This window comes from Eulemur rufifrons, chromosome 3 (assembly GCF_041146395.1).
Source record: "Eulemur rufifrons isolate Redbay chromosome 3, OSU_ERuf_1, whole genome shotgun sequence".
Lineage (NCBI taxonomy): Eukaryota > Metazoa > Chordata > Mammalia > Primates > Lemuridae > Eulemur > Eulemur rufifrons.
This window is the reverse complement of record NC_090985.1, coordinates 21,021,533-21,045,233: the sequence shown is the minus strand read 5'-3', so window position 1 is coordinate 21,045,233 and position 23,701 is coordinate 21,021,533. Positions and strand designations below refer to the sequence as shown.

The window sequence follows — 23,701 nt, the reverse complement described above, 5'->3', positions numbered from 1 at the left end:
CAGGGGGATTTTCCAGCATCTGGCCACATGATGGCAAAGTGAGCCTCTTTAAGTATTATATCTGAGCATAAGGGTTTTCCATTGTATCAGAAAATGGGTTAGGCTCAAACCCAAGATTCACTGATCTTCCAAACTCAAAGGAAGAAATGCTATGCTTCCTTCAGGGATTTAACGTTCTTTTTAATAAAACCCATGATAAGGCTTTGGGCCCCTGTACAGTGGCTTAAATTCTTTAGAGTATGGTTCATTCATTCTACTTGTCCAGAATACTGGGGATAATAAGGAGTAGGCACATTCTTGGTATTTGTGGAATATTACAAGGCTCTTGAATTACCATAGATATAAAATGACCTTCCCTATTGGATGCTAGATATACAGGCATTCCAAAGGTTAGATATGATACAGTAAGTGCTTGATCACTGTTTAAGCATCTGCCTTCACCCATCCGGACACCAATACTCAACATGGCCAAAAATATTGAATATCTTCTAAAGGTGGATGCTCTATTAAGTTCTTGTGCCATCAGATCTGACATAACATTGGCCTTAGTATGTTTTATTGACTTATCTTAGTCATCCACTGTAAAGAATTTTTCTGACAAAAGAACTTTTTCTGACAAACAGCATATGTTCATATTATCTCCTGAATTATTTGATCCTATTGCAAATATTGCAAGATTCCAAGTTTTCAGTATATTTCTTTTGTTTGAATGAGTTTGTTATCATGAAAAAGCTATTCAATCATATAACAATTGGAATAACGGAAATTTTTCATTATGTAATTCTCACTTTCCTGTGGTGTTTGTAGTTCTCTTTGATTCCTAATTTTCTAATTATTAGAAAATTGGCTATTTCTGAAATTATAAATGGGAATTCCTGGATAGAAGTGATAGGAGTTTGATTTATCCAGTTCAAATCTTGGTAGCTGTTTTATAGCTAGGTTTGCAAATTGATTTCTTTTTAGATATTTTATCTTGTTTTCCAGTGTTAGCTAAACAATAAATTACATAAATCTGTTAGGGAAGTTTGAACGACTCTAATAAATCAGTAATTAGTTTTCCATGCAATATTTTAATTCCTATTTATGGTAGCATCTATTCTTTCAGAGTTGTCCAGTCACATGACAGACCACAAACACATACTTATTATTAGCACTGTATATATATCTGCTTTAACATTGATGGCTAATTTAACAGCTTGTATAGCAGTTATAAGTTTTGCCACTTGGCATGATTTTATATTTGGGAGAAAGAAACCTGTAAAACTTCATGAAGGTTGACTACTGCAAAGGTTGCTTATATATTCCCTTGCTGGTCTTTTGCACAGGAGATATCAAAGAATATTTAGTCAGCATTGGAAATAGGAATATTAGATAAACCAGACCGAGCTCCAGGATTTCCTCAATGACTGTGGTTGGTTCCTGTGTCCCTTTGATGTACCTCCATCAATGTGGAGTTATTAGTTTAGTACTTTCTTACTCTGCAGCACTATAAGATGCTCCAGGCTTATCTTACACAATTACTGCCCAGTCCTACAATTAGCCATTCCTGTAAGATCTGCATCTATTGTCACTAGAATGTCATTGTTTCTAGGTGTTCTCAGCTGATAAAGGAAGTAAATATGTGTGCCCAATAACTACACACACACACCTGTAAATATTTATGTGTGTGACCACCTGTATGTATATTAAACTAAACAGGAGTTTATACTGATGTTCTCAACTCTAATCCCTTACAAAATGGATAATTCTAGCTTTTTCTCCTGCTTGTCTGTAACCTTTCACTCTAGCAATAAGAAAACTTACACTATCTGCTAGCCATTTACTTAATTGTTCTATTTGATATATATGTATAATGATTTCAGAATTGCTAACTCATACAGCCACAGGAAACAACTTTAAAAAGTAGAGTACAGTGCTTATATAGTTATTTTGCCTTTAATCTTACAGATTCCACTCATTTTCAAAGTTACTTCAGTCAGCAATCTCATTAATAAGGTTGTTTCACACGTTTGTAATACAGCTGGGTTCTTTTGTCACACACTATATTCTATCCTGGGATCCCCCAACCTCCTAAATGATTTTTTAAAATTTGTATACCTTAAGGTTCATTCTTTTTGCTTTAAAGTTTTATGGGTATTGACAAATGTATAGTATCATGCATACACTATTACATTATCATACAGAATAAATTCACATGGATTCATAGATTGCATTTATTTATTCAAACCTTGCCACCTCACCCAAACCCCTGATAACCACTGATATCTATAGTTTTGCCTTTTCCAGAATGTCATATAAATGGAATAACACTGTATGTATCCTTTTCAGACTGGCTTCTTTAATTTAGCATTTAAGATTTATCCATCTCTTTGTGTGGCTTGATGGGTTTTTTTCTTTTTATCACTTACTTCTTCATTCTTCAAGCAGGAAGAGAAATAAATAATAGATGCTGCAGACCTGTTTGCACTCCACCTGACTTCCTTTTGGGGAAATTAGAAACTTAAAAACTCTTATTCCCTAGACTTTCTTGCAGCTAGAATTCAGAGTACTAACTAGTCTCTGCCAATTAGATGAACTTGTGTTATGAATTCTAATCGTTACAATTTCTTTTTAATTTGGTCTTACAGTTTCTGTCTTCAGAGTGACCATAAGCCAAGACAGCCACTCTCTGAGAGAGCCCTGACCAGAGGAAAGTTGAGTTCAGGTGTGTCGGGCAGGTAAGACACATGTCATAGTATATTTATCCATTCAGCTATTGAATGGTATTTTAGTTAATTCCAGGTTTTGGCAATTATGAATAAAGCTGTTATATTCATGTGCTGGATTTTGTGTAAACATAAGTTGGGTAAATACCTAGGAGCATAGTGGCTGAATGTGTGGCAGGACTATGTTTAGCTTTATAAGAAACTTTCAAACTGTCTTCAAAAGTGGCTGTACAACTTTACATTCCCATCATCAATGAACATTATTTGCCTCCTCACCAGAAATTGGCATTATCAGCCATTCCACTATGTACTACGTATGTAATGGTATTTTATTGTTTAATTTGTATCTCCCTAGTTTAGAAAATGTTGAACATCTTTACATATGCTTATTTATCACCTGTATATCTTTATTGGTGAGATGTCTGTTCAGATCTTTTGTCCACTTTTTAATTAGGTTGTTTGTTTTCTTACCACTGAGCTTTAAGAGTTCTCTACATAATTGACCAGAAGACCTTTATCAGAAATGTGTTTTGAAAATATTTCCCCCCAACCTGTGGCTTGTCTTTTTATTAACTCAACAGTGAATTTCACTGAGCAGAGATTTGATTTCTTTAAAAAGTCTAACTTACCATTTTATTTATTGATTGACTGACTGACTGACAGAGGGAATCTTTCTCTATTACCCAGGCTGGAGTGTGGTGGAATGATCATAGCTCACTACAGCCTCAAACTTCTGGGCTCAAGTGATCCTTCTGACTCAGCCTCCTGAGTAGCTGGGACTACAGATATGGGGCTAATTAAATAAAAAAATAGAGACAGTGTCTCACTATGTTGTCAAACTCCTGGCCTCAGCCTCCTGAGTAGGTGGGATTATAGGCATGAGCCACTGTGCCCAGCTCTTACCATTTTTTTCTTCATGGTTTGTACTTTTGGCATTGTATCTAAGAACTCATCACAAAACCTAAGGTCATATAAATTTTCTCCTGTGTTTTCTTAGAAGTTTAAAGTTTTGCATTTCCTATTTAGTTCTATGATCTATTTTGAGTTAATTTTTGTAAAACATGTAAGACCTGTCTAGGTTCACTTTTTATTCACTTTTTTATATATGGATATCTCCTTGTTCCAGAACTATTAATTGAAAAAAATATCTTTTATGCATTGGATTGCCTTTGTGACGGTCAGAGATCAGTTAACTATATATGTGTGTGTCTACTTCTGGGCTCTCTATTCTGTACTATTAATCTATGTGTCTATCCTTTTCCCAATATCACAATGTCTTGATTCCTGTAGATTTATAGTATAATAGAAGTTTTAAAATAAAGCAGTATGAGATCTCTACCTTTGTTCTTCTGTATTGTGTTGGTTATTCTAGGTCTTTTGTCTTTCCATAAAAACCTTAGAACCAGTTTGTCAGTATCTACAAAATAACTTGCTGAAATTTTGAATAGAATTGCATGGAGTCTATAGATCAAGTTAGAAAGAACTGTCATTTTGATAATATTGAGTATATCAATCCCTGGATGAAGAATCTGTCCATTTATTCAGAACTTCTTTGATTTTTTCCATCAAAGTTTTGCCGTTTTCTCCATATAGAAATATAGATCCTGTACCTATATATTTAGATTTGTACCTAAGGGTTTTGCTTGTTTTATATTTTGTTTTATTTTGGTGCTTTTGTATTTTTTTTTTTTCAAATTCCAATTGCCTATTACTGGTATATAGGAAAACAACTGGCTTTCACATATTAACTTTGTATCCTTTAACCTTTCTATATTCACTTATCAGCTCCAGGAGGTTTTTCTTTTGTAGATTCTTTGGGATTTTTCTCCATAGGCAGTCATGTCTTCTGTGAGTAAAGACAGTTTTATTTCTTCGATTGCAATTTATATGCTTCATTCCTTTTTCTTTTCTTATTGAAATAGCTAAGACTTCTAGTATGATGTTGCAAAGGATGGAGATCATACTTGCCTTTCCTGAAATTAGCACATAGTCTCTCACCATTTAAGTATTACATTAGCTGTAGGGCTTTTTGTATATGTTCTTTATCAAGTTGAGGAAATTTGCGTGTATTCTTAGTTTCCTGAGCTTTTTCTTTATAACATGAATGAGTGTTAGATTTTTGTCAGATGCCTCTTCTGCATATATTGATATATGATTTTTCTTTTGTAGGCTACTGATATGATGAATTACATTGATTGAATTCTGAATGTTAACTCACATAGCCTTGCATACCTGGAATAAATCCCACTTGGTTTTGGTGTGTAATTTTTCTATACATTGTTGAATTAAATTTGGTAATGTTTTGTTGAGGATTTTTATGTCAATGTTCAAGAGAGATATTGGTCTAGAGTTTTGCTTTCTTGTAATGCCTTTATCTGGTTACTGTGGTGGGGTAATGATGGTTTGATGCAATGAGTTGGGAAGTGTTCATTCTGGTTCTATTTTCTGGAAGTAATAGTAGAGAATTGGTACTAATTTTCACTTAAATGTTTAGCAAAATTCACCTGTTACACAGTCTTGGTGTGGTGTCTTATTTTTGGAAGGTTATTAACTATAATTCAATTTTATGAATAGATATAGGACTATTCAGGTTATCTATTTCTCCTTATAGGAGTTTTAGTAGTTTTTTTCTTTCAGGAATTGGTCCATAAGGTATCAAATTTAGGGGCAAAGAGTTGTTCTTAGTGTTCTGTTATTATCCTTTTAATGTCTATGGGATCAGTACTGATGTCCCCTCATTTTTTCTAATACTGGCCATTTGTCTTTCTTCTGTTCCTTGCTTAGCTTGACCAGAAGTTTAGCAATTTTATTGATCTTCTAAAATAATCAAGGTTTGGTTTTATTTTCTGTATTAAATCTTATTGATTTTAATTCTAATATTTATTATTTCTTGTTTGCATAAGACCTAAATTGATCTTTCTCTACTGTTCTAAGGTTAAAGATTAGATTATTGATTTTGGATTTTTTTCTTCTCTAATATATGAATTTAATGCTAAAAAATTCCCTGTAAGCAATATTTTAACTATAACCCATAAATTATAATAAATAATATTTTCGTTTGGAGTTACCTCAAAGTAATTTTTAATTTCTATAATGACTTGTTCTTTGATGTGTCTGTTATTTAGAAGTGTATTGTTTAATTTCCAAATATTTCGGGGGCGGTTCTCAGCTATATCTTTCTTTATTGATTTCTAGTTTTATTTCATTTATGGCCTGAGAACTTACTATGATTTATAATTTTTTAGATTTGTTAAGTTTTGTTTAATGGCACATAATATCATCTATTTTGGTAAATGTTTCATGTAAACTTTAGAATAATGTGTATTCCTCTGTTGTTGGATGAAGTACTCTATAAGTATCAGACAAGGACAGTCCTGTTCAGGTCATCTGTATCCTTACTATTTTTTTCCCTGCTTGACTTATTACTGCCAGAGGGATGATAAAGCCTGTGGCTGTAAAAGTGGACTTGTCTGTTTCTTTTTTCAGTTCTACCAACTTTTACCTCATGTATCTTGACATGTATCTGTTGTTAGGTGCATACACATTTATGATTTTTATATCTTCTTGTAGAATTGACTCTTTATAACTATGAAATGCCACTCTTCGTGCCTGGTAGTCTTCCTTATTCTGAAGTCTGTTCTGTCTGAAATCAGTGTGACGACTTTAGCTATCCTTCGATTAATGTTAGCATGGCATATCTTTCTCTGTCCTTTTACTTTTAACCTATCTAAATCTTTCATTTTAAAGTAGGTTTCTTGTAGACAGTTAGTTGGGTCTTGTTGTCTTAATCCATTCTGACAATCTCTGTCTTTTAATTTAGATGATTCACACTTAAAGTGATTATTTATATAGTTGGATTAATATATCCATATTTATTACCGCTTTCTAGTCATTGCATTACTCTGTTTCTTTATACCCCTTATTTTTTATTTATTTTTTTTTTTGAGACAGAGTCTCACTCTGTTGCCCAGGCTAGAGTGAGTGCCGTGGCATTAGCCTAGCTCACAGCAACCTCAAACTCCTGAGCTCAAGCGATCCTCCTGTCTCAGCCTCCCGAGTAGGTGGGACTACAGGCATGCACCACCATGCCCGGCTAATTTTTTCTATATATATTTTTAGCTGTCCATATAATTTCTTTCTATTTTTTTTTAGTAGAGATGGGGTCTTGCTCTTGCTCAGGCTGGTCTCGAACTCCTGAGCTCAAACGATCCACCCCCCTCGGCCTCCCAGAGTGCTAGGATTACAGGCGTGAGCCACCGCGCCCGGCCTATACCCCTTATTTTACTATGTTCTCTGCTTCTCTGCTTTTACTTGGTCATTTTGCATTTATCTCTCCTCTTCACATATCATTTATCTTTTCTTGATTTTTTATTGGTTCCCCTAAAACTTACAATATACATTTTTAACTAATCTAAGTCTATCTTCAAATTACATCATACCATTTAATGTATAGTGAAAGTATCTTATAACAGATTATTCTCAATTTCTTTCTTCTATTTCTTTTTTTTTTTTTTTTTTTTGAGACAGAGTCTCACTCTGTTGCCCAGGCTAGAGTGAGTGCCATGGCGTCAGCCTAGCTCACAGCAACCTCAAACTCCTGGGCTCAAGCAATCCTCTTGTCTCAGCCTCCCGAGTAGCTGGGACTACAGGCATGCACCACCATGCCCGGCTAATTTTTTCTCTATATATTTTTAGCTGTCCATATAATTTCTTTCTATTTTTAGTAGAGATGGGGTCTCGCTCTTGCTCAGGCTGGTCTTGAACTCCTGAGCTCAAACGATCCGCCCACCTCGGCCTCCCAGAGTGCTGGGTCTTTCTTCTATTTCTTGTGGCATGGTTGTCATTCATTTCACATAACTATATGCCATAATTGCCCAATACATTATTTCTATTATTACTTTAGGAACTTTTTTTTCTGATGAGAAGTCCACAGTAATTCCTATCCTTGTTCCTCTATCAGTATGATGTTTTTCTCTAGCTTCTTTTAAGACTTTTTCTGTCTTTGGGTTTTTTGCAGGATTTATTGTTATTGTTTAGTCTTTTTTAATTTATTTTTTACTGTTTTGTGTTCTCCAAGCTTTTTGAATTTGTGGTTTGGTCTCTGCCATTCATTTTGAAAAGTTCTTGGCCATTATTACTTCAAATATTTCTTCTGCTCTGTACTGTATTTTTCTAGTATTCCAATGGTGTCTATGTTGTACCTTTTTACATTGCTCCCCAATTCTTGGATGTTTTCTTCTTTTTTTCACTCTTTTTTTTTCTATTTGAATTTTATTCTGTGAAATTCCTATTGACCTATCTTCAAGAACACTGATTCTTTCTCCAGCTATCTTGAGTCTACTAATAAGCCCTATTGAAAGCATTCTTCATTTATTTCTAGCTTTCCTCTTTCTAGTCATATAACCTATCTATTCTAACATGGTGTCTACTTTTTCCATCAGATTCCTTAACATGTTAATCATAGTTACTTTAAATTCCCTATTGATAATTTCAACATCTGTATTCTCAGTTTGGTTCTGCTCATTGCTTTATCTCTTCAGAGTGTTTTTTCTTGTCAAATTACATGGACTGTAATTTTTTGTTGAGTTGTATCTGGTACTAAGAACTGAGGCAAATGGGCCTTTCAAGTGATTTTTATGGTAATCTGAATAGAAGTTGGGCTGTGACTAATGCTTTCTGTTGCTAGAGGTACCAGAAGTGTCAAATTCCTCTAGTGTTTTTTTTTTGTTTGTTTCCCCTGTTGACTTTGGGCTTAAGTACTCCTCTGAGAGAACTAGTGTCTTGCAGCTTCTTCTACTGTAATTGGTTTTTATTATACTAGAGCCTGTTGGTGGGGTAAGATGTATGGAACATGGAGTGTTCTATAATCTTCTGAGTACGGCACTGTGTACATGTGTCTTGGGGTTGTAATCTTTACAAACATTTCTCCAGTGGCATAGCTTTCCCCAGCCTCCCCCTACACTGCACCTCTTGCCCCTACTCTTTTCCCTGGTTCTTGTGTTCTCAAAGTATTTTCTGGAAGCACCAACCTCTGTTGACACTTTGTGGGTTCTTTATTTTCTAATTGATAAGACAGGAAAGCTAGAGAAGGCTGGAGTAAGAGGAATGTTCTTCCCCTAGCTAGAGTAAGTCTTTGGTGAAGTGTTTCCCCTGGCAATTAGGTCTTTGTTATGGAGAATGTTCTGAGTGTATTTTACAATGATTACTCTTCTTCCACTTCCAGAACCATGAGGGGATCTTTCTCAAATCTTCACTATGAGGTTTCTGTAGGAATAGCCCACAAAATGTGGGGGTCTCCAGGGGTTTCTCCCTTTCAGTCTAGTCCACATTCAGCCCAACCTCATTTAAATTGCTATTTAAGTGTTCCTACCAATTTTTGGCTCTGGTGGCTTCTGTTCCAGCTAAGGAAGTCTTAGCTGTATCTCACTATGTCCATATTTGGGGGTAACATTTTCCCCTAAAGCCTCAGTTCTCTGACAGGTTCAAGGAAATAATTGATTTTGTCAGTTTATCCTGCTTTACCTTGTTATAGGGACAGAAATGATAACTTCCAAGCTCTTCAAATGTCAGAGCTGAAACCAGAAGTCTTGAATAATTTTTGAATGTTAAAAACAAAACAAAAGATCCTTTATTTCTTAGATAAACCCAAATGATTGTTATGCAGTACCTTTTTTTAAAAAATATTTTACATAACTTACTATTATTATGTTTAGGCTACTTGCATCTATTTTCATAGTAGTCTTGTTCTATAAATTTCATTTTTACAGTTCATTGTCATATTTAGTTACTAGAATTAAGCTATTCTGAGAAAATGAAAATTAATTTTATATTTTTCCTTAACTATTTAGAAAAATTTACTAGTGGAACAATTAAACACAGAGTATTCATGTTTGGAAGTATTTTAATTATGGATTCACTGTCCTTAACAGATATAAGTATTTCTATTTTCTATTTATTTTTGTGACTTGTTCTTCAGTGTTTTTCAGGAATTTTACAATTTCAACAATATTACTAAATTATTGGCCAAAAAAGTTACTCTTAGAATGTTCTTTCTTTTTTAAAAATGCTAAATTAGGAAAAATTGCAATCACCTACAAATGCAAACAGAGTACCCAGATTATCGGGCACAGTGTTCTATGTTCAGATTTTTATATTCCTTGTGCTTTTCCAGGATTTGGTAGTTAAGAATGAAAAATGGCACCTTTGCCTGAAGGGCATCATCCCCATGCACAAAAGAAGCTGAAGATTCTACTCTCGTCTAAAGGACAGGATTACCTAGTATTCAGGAAGCTTCAAAACTGCTCAATACTAGTTTTTAGCTAAATACTCACCATCAGCAATCATTACTTTAACTGGCCTGCTCTCTAATTCTTCCAATTGTCTCCATTTTGCTTTGATCAAATCCAATCCATCTGACTAGCTGCATTTTACTTTGATCTAACCAAAATACTGCTTACCTAAATTCCACTGTTTAACCTAAATTCTACCATTCCTCAAAATTCTATTAATAAATAATGTTGCCTTTGTGGGAAGCAAAAAGCCGAAATTTCCCTTGCAGTTTCTCCCTTACCAGAACAATTATTTTTAAGTATGATCTTTTACTTCAAACAATTTAAAGCAAATTTATCTCTTAATTTTCAGATATAAGTCAATTTTTATTTCTTTCATAGTCAGAGGATTCATATTGGGGCAGTGAAAGACAAAAATCTCCATGCTCCGTATGTTTACATGCTAGTGCTAGGAGATGGACATTCATTGAAAATATTAAATAATGTACTTTATATTAGAGGATTGGGGCCAAAAGTAATGACAAGTGTAAAGAGCAGTGTTGTGGGGATATTGATGCTTCAGAGAAGTATACCAGGGAAACCTAACTGGCAATTGAAAGAGAAGTAGGAGTAATCATGGAGAGACAAGGTAGAAAATGCTTGAGATATAGAGATAATCTGGTGCTAAAGCAGGCCCAGTGGTTCCAGGAACAGCAAGTAGAAGTAAAGGAGTGTGAGGTGACAGAAAGAGAATGTGACTAGGTCCAGTTTTGCATGACATTCTATAAACTTTTACCATAAATAACATGTAAAGTACTGAAGGATTTGAGACCAATGGTGACACTGACACATGTGAGAAACAAAAAAATATATACCCACATAGCTAATTGTCTCCACTAACATTATTAAAATTTTCCACTATCTTCACTGATATAACTTTACTATTCCAGGAAATTCTTGCTCAGCAAAATAAGAGTTGCAAGTAATGTTAGTATTTATTACAAGAACTTCCTTAAAAACTCACTAACTCATCAATAGAAAACATCAAACAACAGTTTATATCCTAAGACTTTTTGAATCCCTCACCTCCAAATCTTCACTTTACTGTGCCCACCAATTGTAAACTATATTATCATGATCCTTACTCAATCATAATCAAGCCCTGGCATTTAAAGGTCCATCTTAAATGAGACTTTAAATTCTCATAAATATTCTAACTTTGTGCTTCTCTCTCTAAAATGCTATGAATATCTACTGCGAGATTGCCTTCTCTTACCACATTAAACTCAGCTTTGCCTTATTAAAATATTGCTCAGGTGATTTTCCAGCAATTCAACATCAAACAATCTTGGAGATCTCACCAAGGTCCAGTAAAGATCAAAACCTTGCAGCCTAGGTCCAAGAACCTTGACTCAGAGACAGTGTCCTCCTCAGACATCCATTGAGCTTCCTGTTCAGGAATATCTCTGAGTACAATAGTGAATGAAGTAAGTCTTAAATTGGGTTGAACGCTAATATATTTTCGCTGTGCTCCCAATATACTGAGATAATTTTGTCTCCTAAGAGTAAGGAACTCTTTTTAGAAATACTTTGATTATTTGACCAGACTTGAAAAAATACTTATCTTTGGTAAAATCTGCCTTATTACTAACAATGCTACTATTTGTCTTTGTCCTCACCATTTTTTGTGTACATCTACAAGAAGAATGTTTCATAGGGAACAGAATGAGATAGACCCACATAAGTGCTTCCATCAAGTCAGCTCCATGGATAGAGAGGTTCATAAGATTTCTTCTCAGACTGGCATCATTTGGAGAGATTTTACCCTAGGTCCTCATCAAAAACTTATGAATAGTATCTTATCAATTAGAGTCTGATTCTAAGAGAAATCTTCTCTCAAAATCTTATGTTCCCCAAGAAACTTCAAATTCCTTCAGGTCTAAAGTTGGACAACCCAGAAATTAGGTTGGGACATACAAGAGGTAGTCATAAACAGCATTTTTGATGGATTTTTACCACATTTTCATGAGTATATTTCAGTGTAATTCTAATTCCACATGTCCTTTGTACTAGAATCCTCTTCTTACATATGTTTATAATATACCCACGTTCATATACTTATCAAAATGGTAAAATTTCAATGAGGATTATTCAGAATCATAGCAGCCACTTTGCAGAACTTTTTATATGAACAAAATTGTTTATTTAAGAGGTACTTTATAATAAAAATGGATCAACATTTAGCAAGGAATCTTGGAATCTGAATTTCTTTTGGGTACTTCCTCAGATCATTTAAAATTGCAGACCACTGGATGTTTGAAATGTTGATCAACATTTTGAAATGTGGATCAACATTTAGCAAGGAATCTTGGAATCTGAATTTCTTTTGGGTACTTCCTCAGATCATTTAAAATTGCAGACCACTGGATGTTTGAAATGTTGATCCATTTTTATTATAAAGTACCTCTTAAATAAACAATTTTGTTCGTATAAAAAGTTCTGCAAAGTGGCTGCTATGATTCTGAATAATCCTCATTGAAATTTTGCCATTTTGATAAGTATATGAACGTTGGTATATTATAAACATATGTAAGAAGAGGATGTCTGGGGAACGGACATGCCTGGAGCTTTGACTTGGGGGAATAGGCGATACATGGGCAACATATGTAACCTGAAATTCTGTATCCCCCATAATAAGATGGAAAAAATAAATAAATAAAGTGCCTGAAAACGTTAAAAAAAAAAAAAGAATAAAAAAATAAAATTACTTTTTCTTTCTAAAAAAAAAAAAAGAAATTTCTTAGGGCAAAAGAAAACAAAAACATAAAACTATCTCTCCCTTTTAGATACCTACAAATTGCAACTGAAACCCATTAGATTTTATCCTACTATTACTCTCTACCCCTTCTCTGCCTCTGAACAATTCTTCTTCTCTCTTGGACAACCAGTAAACCCCAAAGCTCAAGACCTCTTTTCATATTAAACTGCCCTCAGAACAGGGAAACATCTGTGGTTGATTTTTAAGGCCATTTTACTCTGAGAGGAGAAGCACTGTCAAAGACTTTTCAAAGCATAGGCAGAATAGACAAAAGTTTGCAGAAGATTGTAGAACATCTTTAGGAAGGTAGGATCTGGGGCTCCCAGATCTATACAAATTAGTTCATATTTTAGTGGTAACCCCAGATACAAAAATGTAGATGAAAAAGGCAAAATGGTTCAGTCTCAGTAGTGACAAAAAAGACCACAGGAAACCATAAAGTTTTAAATTTTATAGGAAAAATATTTTAGAAAAACTAACAATGTTGGACAAGGGTTTTAGAGGCTATCCCTAAAGTCTTTCCTGTGAAAGTAGATTGCTTTCTAATCTAGGCCTGCAAACAAAGAAAGGGTGTGTCCATAGCAGACAGCAGAGATAAGCTCTTTAACACCTTTAGGCACCACTCAGAAATAGATCTTGAAGCAAATATGTGCCCTTACACATCTCTCTTCATGTTATAGAAATGAACTTAAGCCAAACATAGGGGATTTAATATGCAAGGAAAAACTAGAATGGACAATGTTCCCATTATAAGAGCCCCAGTACCTCACTAAACATTTTGAAAGGGTTTTGTAACAAAAATGAAATCAAACTACAGATAAAACTGAATCCTCCTTACCCAGACATTAAACTCAGAATGGGTAAGTAAGTCTCTTGATAAAGACACCTGTAAATAGTAAGTTGTAAAACATTATACTTGACCTGCTTTAGCTGAGAATTAAAACGCAAAAAGTGAAATAAGGGTACTTTTAGTGGGTATCCAGCACCTAATATCCCATTTTACCTTTAAAATCAAAAAGGAAAACTCTAAATATTAAATGACAACTTTGCAAATTCTTTAATTTATATATATGGATGCTACACTATTAACCTTAAACCTTAAACCACTATGACACAACTTCTTCCTTCAAGATAACAAACTACTTACATGATAGGTTTCTCTAATAATCTTTAGATATTACCCTATGTTCCAGCTCATCACAGTCACCCTTAGACTTTAACTAAATTACATTATTTCTTTCTCTGTAATATATCACATTTGCTCTCCTGAGAAGTAGAGATTTACTGTGCAAGCAGAATTGCAAACTAAATGTTATCAGGGCATTCTAACCTTGAGTATCTGAGGACTCTCCTACTCATAAAGAGGCCATAGAAAATCTGGGCATTGATTTACCCTGACTTTTATTATACTGAGACTATAAGTAAAGAGTTTTGCACAGCTCTGCCAGTCATACAGTAACCCTACTGTTTAAATTGCTCCAATCTTCAGGAAAGATAGAAAGAACAGAAATTTCAAGTTCAAATTAGCAAAATTATCAAAGACTTTCAAATTCCCATGGCCTAAGGTTTGCTTTAATGACAATGAGCTCAACTCCTTCTGGGGTTCAACAAATCTCTTCTTTTGAGTGTAGCAACAGGTCAAACCATGAGTCTAGCAACATCACCTCTGCTTCTAGACTCTACACTATTGTAAGTGGTCATAGCCAAATATTGCAGGTAACTCAGAATTTATCCAGTCTTATCATTAAGATACATAAGCAGTCTTCCCTCAACTAAATGTGAGGTCCTACTAAATGACCCTCACATGATCTAAATTCTGGAGATTTGGTCTAAAATCTGGGAGAGACATCTTAGAAAGAAAACTCTCAAACTCTGATGGATAGGACTCTATCAGATACCATTAAAAACTAATCCAGAAGTAAAATTCCAAGAGTTTGATACTTAGAGTGATGTCTTTCAATAAAAGAGGCATAAATCATCTCAACTCCTTACTAGAGACCTCACGGTGAGAAATCTTAAGAATGTATCAGAAGCAGATGGTATTTAGGAGGAGATAGCTGGCTTCTACCTAAGACCTTCAGACCAAGTAGATGACTGAAATGTAGACAGTTTCCACTCAAGAGTCACATAATAATACCACAGATTGTCATGTTTTAATCTGAATTATTTTGTTGTTTATTTTCTTATCCATCTGGCTTAAGGCTACATTTAAGTATGTTGCTTATAAGGCATCTACTATTTTTATTGCCTTTGTGCATTTTTATGCATTCTTCACTATGAGTCCAATACCTGGATATAATTTGTATGCACAGTGGTTAAAGCATACAGCCAAATTGACTGTTGGGTTGATATACATTTTCCTTTGTGAGTCACTCAGTTTCTCTTGGTTCTAGTTCCCTATAATGAATTAGTAACTGGGACTCAACTAATAGATGACAAGGCAAACATGACAACATGCTAGACAACCAGAAATCTAAAATGTCTATCCTATAATATCTAGGCAAGGAGGCTCCTGTGTCTATCAAAACAATACTGAGGACTTTTTTTAGAATTCAACTTTTGTAACTTAATTTTCACAAGAATAGAACTTGAAAGAACTAGAGAATTATCTGGAGGTGCCTAACTGCCACAGATCTTATAAGTGAGGACCCTATTACTTTCCTTTGCTTGAGATCTATTAATAATACTCTACACAAAATTTATTGCCTAGTTCCAAACTATTCTTGATGAGTGATACAAAAAACATTACAATGCTATTTGACAATCTCAAAGGGATATTTTGGCTTTGAATAGATCAATGATCTATATCCCTGAAACACTGGTATTAGATGTGTGAAACAAAAGTCTACAGGCTACTACCTTCAAACTGGACAGAAACTTGTTTTCCTTAGTAAACTAATGTCTGCCTTTAGTATAGTCCTTGACATCACCCAGGTTCTGTTTTGACCCATTAGTTTCTCCCCTCAGAAAAAGGATCTTCAGACAACTTAACTCTAGAAGAAGAAAAACTAGGCCTTGATGTAAGAACACAAATCCTAACCACTCTAGAGGAATTCTGGATTGCTTTCTTCTCTTCCTAAACCTCTCCAATTCATGCTTTACTTAAGTCCTGGAACAGAGGGAGCCTTTCCCGTGCTACTATGCAGCAAATAGCAGACAAGTTAGACAATGTTCCCTCTTGACTCAGAGGGTCATGAAATTGTTCAGAATAGATGTAACTTCATATTCAATATTGAAATCTCAAGGGGAAAATGTGTTGTTTTAGGGGAAAGAATGCTGAATTTACATGCCTGCATACCTCTCTAATATTACTAATAAGAACCAGGAAGCAAACAAAGATACAACAAAATTAGGTAATTTGGCTAATAGTCTCATATCTGGTCTTGTGGGCTCATCACATTGTGGACACTATAGACTCTCTTGGTTTAACCTGTATGTTCCAGGATCCTGGCTGAGTAGCAGAAAAACAAAACAAAACAAAACTTTGATCACAATCTCTTAGTATGAGTCTGTGTTGAGGGTTATGGTTGTGTACTGTTTAGGGAATAATGACAAGGAAAAAGTCTGTACATGTTCAGTACAGACAAAACCATCCTTTTTTTTTTTTTTTTTTTTTTTGGAGACAGAGTCTCGCTTTGTTGCCCGGGCTAGAGTGAGTGCCGTGGCGTCAGTCTAGCTCACAGCAACCTCAAACTCCTGGGCTTAAGCGATCCTACTGCCTCAGCCTCCCGAGTAGCTGGGACTACAGGCATGAGCCACCATGCCCGGCTAATTTTTTTTGTATATATATATTTTAGTTGTCCATATAATTTCTTTCTATTTTTAGTAGAGACGGGGTCTCGCTCAGGCTGGTCTCGAACTCCTGACCTTGAGCGATCCACCCGCCTCGGCCTCCCAGAGTGCTAGGATTACAGGCGTGAGCCACCGCGCCTGGCCCCTTTTTTTTTTAATATTTTCAATCTATGGTTAAATTCATGAATGTAGCCCACAGATAGGGAGGGCTGACTGTATATGCATATACACAAATACAAACACACACACATAATATACATGGCTGGCTGCATATAATATATATTATCCCCAATTCCTTTAATCATTTGATAAACCATTGAAAATATTAAAATTGCATTTATCGAGCACATATCATGATCATAAAGGATAGGAAGCACTGATATCAGGATACAAAAAGGATAATCGCAAAGAGCTCATAGGTTATCAAGGATGAAGGAAACAGTGACAGTAATTAAAATGAAGATGGTAACTGCTTGAAATTACAAACCAGTTCCAAGAATGATGATGCAACTTCTTTTTGAAGACTTATTTAAATGATAATATTTGTCTACATTTTTCCCAATTTATATCTTTAACTTTGTTAATGATGAAACTCATTTCTCCACACCAGGGTAGAGGAAGGTCAGTCCTTCCCAGAAGAGTGTAGGACATGGTGAAGAAAATTCCCTGTGTTATTATACTAGCTATGGCCCTCTCCAGGAGAATTTTCAGGAGAGAAACCAAAGACAGAAAATATCCAGCACTGCCATTTTTAATTGCAGTTAAATATAACATACAGTTGGCATTATTTCCTCTGTGGCCTACCCAGGACATCAGTAACTGCTTCTTCAAGTTGAGAGATGCCAATATTGCATTTTATATCTTAAAAATCTGTACTCTGAATGCAATCTGAGAAACAGATGGCCCCAATGTTTCCTTTCAATTGGTACTATTTTCATTTATCTGGATGAAACCCTTCCTGTGGAACAGGCTAATAGCCTATTTCTTTAACAGAAAGGTAGTTTCCTTCTCAGATTTGTTCCTTTTATTTATTTTACAAATGTTAGGAAGAGAAACACTAATTTAATTTTTATATGTAAGTAGCCTAAATTTATCAAAACACCAGGTAATATATCTTCTAAATGATTGGAATGGAGGAGAACCACACAGTTATATTAAAAAAGATCAAAATTAAATGAAATGCCACACAACATTTAAGAAAAATGTAGAATTATAAAATAACAAAATGGCAAAGACAAATTAACATAATGCTGTCAGTTATGTAAATGAGAGTAATAGGGTAATATTATCAAGTTTTAAAAAGTCATTAAAATAAATATAGCCCAACTAAATGTTTAACCAAAAAAGAGAGACATATCAGAGACTTAAGAAAAAGCTTTCAATAGAAAAATAAGATAGTTACTCTTAATTGATCAAAAGTATAATTTACAAAAAGATCAAATTTAATTGAACCTGTTAAAGGCAAATTTCATCACATCAATATTTATAAAGTAAAAATTGTGCAAGATTTTAAAATTTAAAGAAAACTACAAAGAAGCTTTAAAATACTTTACCTAGTATTTGACCAATAAAGGCAATAAAATATGAGTACAGTTGAAGTAATTATCAATATGGTAGGTTTTAGCTCTACCATTTTGTCATTTGTTTTCTATATTTACCTGTTTACCTTGTTCCTTTCATCATTCTTTTTTTTTTTTTTTTTTTTTTGAGACAGAGTCTCACTCTGTTGCCCAGGCTAGAGTGAGTGCCGTGGCGTCAGCCTAGCTCACAGCAACCTCAAACTCCTGAGCTCAAGCGATCCTCCTGTCTCAGCCTCCCGAGTAGCTGGGACTACAGGCATGCACCACCATGCCCAGCTAATTTTTTCTATATATATTTTTTAGCTGTCCATATAATTTCTTTCTATTTTTAGTAGAGATGGGGTCTCGCTCTTGCTCAGGCTGGTCTCGAACTCCTGAGCTCAAACAATCCGCCCACCTCGGCCTCCCAGAATGCTAGGATTACAGGTGTGAGCCACCGCGCCCGGCCAACCTTTCATCATTCTTTCTTGCATTCTTTTCTATTAATCAAGAATTTTTTGTTATGACATTTTAATTTTGCTATTGGTTTTAACTATATTTATGTGCATATTTTAAGTGATTTTCCTGTGCTTATAATATGCAACTTTAAATTATCATAGTCCAGAGTTAATATATTATAGTACCAGTCTATGTACCATTATAGTTACATTCATCCTTACTCCATCCTGTATACAGATTACATTTACATATCTTAACACCCACAACCCAGTATTATCATTATAGCTTTCAATAATAATATGGCTTTAAAATACTGAAAGAAAAGATTAAAATATTTATATTAATATATTTCCTAAATTATTTTTTCTGCTCATTATTTCTCTTTTCATTCAAGATTCTAATTAAATGTATGTCAATAGAACTTATCTCAAGATGACCCACCCAGTTGTGGTATTAGCAGATAAGAACTTGAAAGAACCAATGAAATATGTTCAAGTAATTAAAAAGATGCTCATAGTGAGTGAAAAGACAAAGAATATAGCAGAGAAATGAAAATTATAAAAAGGTACCAAGTAAAAACTGAGAAGAATTTTAAATGAAAAATTTTAAATAAAATTGAGATAAATGGCTTGTGACCTTGAGCTCAATGGAAATTATCCAATTTAAAAAACACAGAAAAATATAATTTAAAAAAGGAGTGACCTGTGTAAAAATAGAAAGCATTCTCAAATAGGTATAGTTATAGTCTAGAATGAGAGAAGAGAATAGGAGAATGGAGAAAAAAATATACTGGAAGAAATGTGGGCTGAAAAATCTCCTAAATTTTCTGAAGATAATCTTTCTGTAAATCAAGAATTTCAGTAAACAGCACACATTAAAGCAAACAAATCAAAAAGAACTACCCTACACTTAGACACAAAAAATACTGAGAAAACCTTGAAAGTATGCAAGCAGAGGGAAAAAAGATGCATTACATATACATTAAATGATGATACAAGGGATGGTGGAATTCTCTTCAAAAACAATGGAGACTGAAGGTAAAATATATTTTCTGATAAATGAAAGGTGGGAGAATTTGTTGAAATCACACCTCTACCACAGGAATGCTAAAGGAACTTCCTCAGGCGGAAGGGAAAGAACCAAGGACTAAAACAGGAAGAACAAAAAGTAAAAATGGCAAATATATGGGTAAATACAAAAGACTATAGTATATCCTCTCTACTTGCTGTAAAAAGGAAAATTGTAATCTATAGATTTCATATCATGTGTGAATATAAAGTATGACAAGAGAAAGAAGGACAAACGAGTACTAAGTGAAACTACTCTGCCCAAAGTGTTTTACCTTTTATATGAAACATACTATATCAACTCTAAGCAGACTGTCATAAATTAAAGATACATATTATAACCCATATAGAAACACCTAAACAAAAATACATAGAAGTAGAGCTAAAATGTAAATAAAGAAGTTAACAAGAAATAAAAAAAAATCCATTAATCCAAAAGAATGAAGCAAAGCAGGGAAAGAGGAAAAAACTAGATGGGACAAATAGAAAAAATTAAAGCTAAATAGTAGGCATAAATCTAGTCATGTTAGTAAGTATATTTAATGTAAGTGGACCAAAGACTCCAAAAATGGAATCAAACTGGATAAAAGTTTGAATGGTCAAACTGGATAAAAAGACACATCTATATGCTATCTACAATTGAAAACCTATGAAAACAAAGATATATTTAAAGTAAAAGAATGGAAAAAGATAACAAAACAAACTGTAAGTATATGAAAGCTGGTAATACTATTCTAATATCAAACAAAGTAGACATTAAGACAACAAATATTACCCAAGATAAATGGAGACATACCAAATTAGCAAAATAGAAAACTCATTAAAATGTCATGATAGTCAAAAAAATATAAAAATGAGAGATCTTCAAATACATGAAGAACTAAAGAAATTCAAAATTATAGGCAGAAAATTTTAACACTACTCTCTTAGTAACTTACAAAACAATAAAAGAAATCACTAAAGATGTAGAAAATCTAAACACTATCTATACAAAATCTGAACAAACACCTTGAATTATTGACATTTACAGACCATTATACTCAATGACTGCTAAATACATAATCATGTGCATGTGGAATTTTCATCAAGATAATCACATGCTAGACCATAAGTCTCAAATTTGGAAAAGCTGGAATATTACAGAGTACTTCTTTTACCACAATAAAATTAGAATTAGTAACAAGTTACCCAGAAAAGCCTCAAATATTTGGAAATTAAATACTTCACTTAAAAATAACTAATAGGGAAGATGGGTCTGAGAGAGGCCATGTTGGAGAGGTGGTGAAGGTACCTTGCTGAGCCAGGATAGAGTTGGCACAGAAGAGGGAGATGTGGCTCTTCTGAAGACAAACAAAACACATCTTTGGAAGTTTCTCTGCTAGAAAAATATCCTTGCTCCAAGTTTATAATTGCTATAGGAAAAATGCAGTAGCATTTTGTCATCGTTTGTTATGAATTCAGAGTCTGGAAAGAAGTTGGTGTGCTAAACTCTGGAATGAATGGTGTAGAATAAACGGACACTACACATCTGTCCCCCACAGAGGCTTTTTGTATGTTTTGTCATCTAAAATCCAATACTTCGGTTTTCCTTTGTCAGTGCAGTTGCTACATTGCTGAAGATCGATGGTATCAATGACTAGAAAAGGTTTTTGGCTCTCGTCCAACGAAGAATATGCAGATAACTCTTTGCACGTCATCACATTACTAACTATAAAACCTAAGAATCTACTAACAGCCTTCCTGCTCCTTTCCTGAAAGCCCTAAAAACACAGAATTTCAGAGACCGTGTATCTTGTTCACTGCTAGAACAACCAAATATAGCACATGATCTTCCTACAGCAGTTCTGAGTTACTGCCAAGTATGGAAGAGCCCTGTAATTCTGTACTTGTGTTATACTGATGTGATGCAAATTAGACCTAATTACAGTTGAAAATTTTAAGCTTATATGTTCTTCCAGAAGCTCAAGAGGTTTGGTTAAGAATATTCCCAAAAAAAAAAAAAAAAAAAAAAAAAGAATATTCCCTAGAGCTCAGAAATACTGAAGAAATTGAAGACAACAAATGAGATTCAGAGTTCATTTATACATGATTCCAAATAATGTTTATAATGTATATTACCTGTCTATCCTTTAAGGGGAGCAGTGTGCACTGTTTTGTAGGTTAATTCTTTGAGGGAGTATATTTTGAGAGTGACAAAACAGAATAAACTTGTAAAAACTTAAAAAAAATACCTAATAGGTCTCTCAGGACTCTTTTGCTATATCCCACAGATTTTCATAACTGTGTCCCTAGTATCATTTAGTTCAAAGAATCTTTTTATTTCCATATTTATCTCCTCCTTGACCCAACTATCATTCACCAGTGGGTTGTTTAATTTTCCATGACTTTGTGTAGAGATGAGTGTTTCTGTGGAAATTTATTTCCAATTTTATTCCACTGTGGTCAGAGAATATATGTGGTATAATTTCTCTTTTTGTAAATTTGTTGAGACATGTTTTGGGGTTTTGGATGGGATAAATCTTAGAGAGTGTTCCATGAGCTAATAAGAAGAATGTATATTCAGTAGTTTGTTCTGTAAATGTCTGTTAAGCCCATTTGTTCTAGAGTTCTGTTTAAGTCCATTGTTTCTTTGCTATTTTCTGTTTGGAGGATCTCTCCAGTTCTGTCAGTGGGCATTGAAGTCCCTGGCTATGACAGTGCTGCTGTTTATCATTTTGTTTAGGTTGAGTATGATTTGCTTTATGAATCTGGGCACACCTGTTTTAGGTGTGTAAATATTTAGAATTGTTATGTTTTCTTGTTGAATTGTTCCCTTTACCATTATATAGTGGCCATCTTTGTTTTTCTTTACTTTTGTTAATTTGAAGTCTATGTTATCTGATATGAGAATGACTATACCAGCTTTCTTTTGGTTTCCCTTTGCATAGAATACTGTTTTCCATCCTTTCACCTTGAGTATAAATGAGTCCTTGTGGGTTAAATGTATTTCCTGGAGACAATAGATATTTGGTTTGTATTTTTTTTATCCATTCAGCCAGCCTATATCTCTTCAGTGGGGAGTTCAAGCCATTCACATTTATTGAGAGAACTGATAAGAGGGGTAGATTTCTGTTAACTCTGTTGAGCAGAACTTTGTTGCTTTGTTTTACCTCTTCAGCCTTTGTGGTATGTGGGCTCTGAACCTTAGTTTTTAGATGATTTTATACTGGTGGATGTCTATTGAGTTGATCAGTATATAATGCAGGTCTGAGTACTTTCTGGAGGAAAATCCATACTCTTTTTTAAATATTAATAACAAATATGGCTAATTTATTGATAGTGTATTAACAACTGGACAATTGGAGGGAAACACATAAGTCAGGAAAAGTGTCCTTTAACTATTTTCTCTGTAGAATAGCATTTCTTTCCTTATGATTGAGAAATTTGTACCTGGATGAGAAGAATATCTAAATTGTTCAGAGTTCTCAAGTATTCTTATTTAATGCTGAAGTTTAGTTTTGGTATTGGACTGCCCATTTAGAGGTGATAGAGAAGGAAGAATTTTAGCTATTCCTGGGAAAGGCTGTCTGTACTTTTTAATTGATAAATTAAAATTGCAAATATTTATAGTATACAACATGTTTTGATATATGTATACATTGTGAAAGGACTAAATCAGGCTAATTAACATACCTATTACCTGATGTACTTATAATTTCTTGTGGTGAGAACATTTGAAATCTAGTCTTGGTGATTTTCTATTATACAGTACATTGTTATTAATTATAATCACCATGTTGTATAATAGATCTCCTGGATTTACTCTTCCTGTCTAACTGAAATTGTATATTCTTTGACAAACATCTCCCCAACAGCCTTCCTCCCCAACAGCCTTTGGTAACAACCATTCTACTCTCTGCTTCTATGAGTTCAAGTTTTTCAGATTCCACATATAAGTGAGATCACACGGTATTTGTCTTTCTCTGCCTGGCTTATTACACTGACCATAATGTCCTCCAAGTTCATCCATGCTGTCACAAATGACAGAAGTTCC

The 23,701-nt window shown here is 34.1% G+C and overlaps 1 pseudogene; it reads left to right on the top strand.

Annotated features, from left to right (window-relative positions):
* Nucleotides 1-27: 27 nt before the first annotated feature.
* On the top strand, nucleotides 28-21,767 carry LOC138381350 (proteasome assembly chaperone 1-like; annotated as a pseudogene).
* The last annotated feature ends 1,934 nt before the right edge of the window (nucleotides 21,768-23,701 follow it).